Source organism: Mus pahari, chromosome 2 (genome assembly GCF_900095145.1).
Source record: "Mus pahari chromosome 2, PAHARI_EIJ_v1.1, whole genome shotgun sequence".
Classification (NCBI taxonomy): domain Eukaryota; kingdom Metazoa; phylum Chordata; class Mammalia; order Rodentia; family Muridae; genus Mus; species Mus pahari.
This window is the reverse complement of record NC_034591.1, coordinates 35,919,716-35,922,215: the sequence shown is the minus strand read 5'-3', so window position 1 is coordinate 35,922,215 and position 2,500 is coordinate 35,919,716. Positions and strand designations below refer to the sequence as shown.

The following is a 2,500-nucleotide window of genomic DNA, read 5'->3' as shown; positions in this document are numbered from 1 at the left end:
TGACAGGGCTACTTAACTCTTTACACACAATAGTTACTTAAAATGTTGTTTTTTACCTCCTTCATCAAATTTTGAGGGTTAAAATAATGAAAGTTATAAACTATTATAAAACCACAGCACACAGTGTTATTTATTAAGTGGAGTATACTATGATATAGAAAGATAAATGTCACTGCTCTCATTTTCACTGTGAAAATGATAAAGCATTTAAATGGTTACTCAGAGACTCCTCTTAGAATGAACCAGGATACAGGAGCTAATAGTGAGAAGAAAGTCCTGCCCAGATGTTTTTAAAGCCATCACCTGCAACACTTTCAAAGCAGTAAAATCTCATAAAACATTCAGAAGGACGATTTGACTTAATGAATGCTCGAAATGCAAGCTCAAATCCACTCTGTAGAGCAATCAAGTTTTTAGCAACTATTTTGACCTTAGTGACACAAACAATTAATTCTGCAAACCTAATATCAAAATAAAATTCTACATCTATTGCAGAATAATTTCCAAGCCTGGTTAATGTAAAACAACATCTGAAATATGCTACCTCCATATATTATACATTCTAGTATTTAGTACTAATTTCAGAAGATGAGAAAAGAGTGAGGGAGAGAGTAATTCATCAGGAGACAGTTTTAAAAAATAACTAAGTTTGCCCTGACTGGAGAGCAGCAGAGGCATGTAACAAAGACATGGGGACAGTGCAGAGATACAGTATAAGAAATATTACAAATTTTACAGATATTCCAGTTCTTAGAACATTCCAGTATTGGTGGAAATGTTAAGAAAATTGTAGTTCCATTTGACAGAGGTTTTCAGTGTAACAGATTATTTATTATCAAGTACTTGTTTGTTTGTTTGTTTTTCTCAATAAACTCCAAACCACTTTTTCTTCTAAATATATGAAAAATTATACTAAAACTACTCACCTGTATGAAAGTACAAAGGCCATAGAAATTCTCAAAACCATTCTTATCCGGCCAACCCCTTGCAAGCATCATTTTAGACTGTCCCACCACCAACCTCCTCTCAGATGTCATATGTTTGAGCTAAATGTGAAACGCTCCAGACTTAGGACAAGCGAGTTTCAACTTTGTGTGCAATTTTACACTTCGATAACAACAGGCAATGATACCTTTATAAAATGATTTTACTGGTGAATTTTCTTAAAAGTGGCAGGACACCGTGTTTTCATATTTTCTATAATATTTTCCAAACTTTGATTGACATGTTTTGATTCAAAGCAATAACTGCATTAATTATTATACAAAAGACACAACAAAGTTTTAATTACTTTGCAGGCCTATTCCACACAGCAGATCCAGCAAAGGGAAAACTAACTTCCAAATGCAGGGTATTTCAACACCTGACAGACTGACATCCTAGAGTGTGTCCTGAGAGTTGTAGAGTACAACCACAATTTACTCTAGTAAATTTCTAGTCTCTTAGGATCTAAGCAGAACTATGAAGAAGCCAGTTCTTGGTGACTTCCTTAAGTCCCCTCTGCTAAGATTAACTGCTATGCCCATTTCTCTTGTCTTTTCCTCTCCTTTCAGAAGTGAAGTCCCCTGAACACTCTGAATGCCCCCGAATCTGCCTGCTAATACTGAGGGCACCTATTTAGGGGAAGGAATGAAAGTACTCAGGCATCTTGCTGACATGGTGTTTGCTGCAGAAACATTAAAGATAGGGCTGTTTTGAAAACTGCAGTATAAATCTGTAAAGTAGGCTAATTCAGGGCCTTTGGTTCACATGTAATTCCCATGACATTTGCAACTAAACATTTCCAAATGAAAAACTGTCTTATAATTATCCTATATGAAAATCGTATAATTCTAAAATGATATGCAACCTATTCGCGGTACTATTTCTTTGAAAAGATTATCTTTAAATATGCCTAAAGGTTAAGACATCATACAATCCATATAACTTCTTCAATACCTTTATTATTGAAAATAATGATTCAATTAAATTTTATTTTAGTGAGGGCATTTACTTCACCTTCAACAATGCATTTATCTCATTATATGTAACTTAAAAAAATCTGAATAATACTGCTTTGGATTTGAGACACATTACTAATAATTTGCTATTTTGATGACTTAATTTCATTTATTTTCCCCCATGCATTTAGTCTGAGTGCAATTCAGAAGCTTAAAATAATCACTTTTATTTTTTAAAATAATCCAAACCCCTCAGACAGTCCTTGGCATTCACGCCTAATCGAGGTGTACGCTTTGAAAGCATCCTAATCTGTCGGTGTTTCTGTAGTCCTGAGTCAGAAAAAGAACTAGCTGACTAGATTTTTTTGGTTGGGAAGAGATTTCAATAAGACTACTAAGAAAAAGAGAAGCTCACACCTCTCACACAGAGAAAATAAATTACTTAAAAATATATTTTAAATTTATAATTATTTATTTTTCCTAATCTGGAGAGTATAATAGCATTTTGTGAGATGGTAGAAAACACACACACACAAAAAAAAACACTTAAAAATTAGTAC

General features: G+C 33.6%; 1 protein-coding gene across 1 annotated transcript in view; it reads right to left on the bottom strand.

The window, feature by feature from the left end:
• Foxp2 (forkhead box P2) overlaps positions 1–2,500 on the bottom strand; it is a 255,090-nt gene that overhangs the window by 240,423 nt on the left and 12,167 nt on the right. The window lies entirely within an intron of this gene.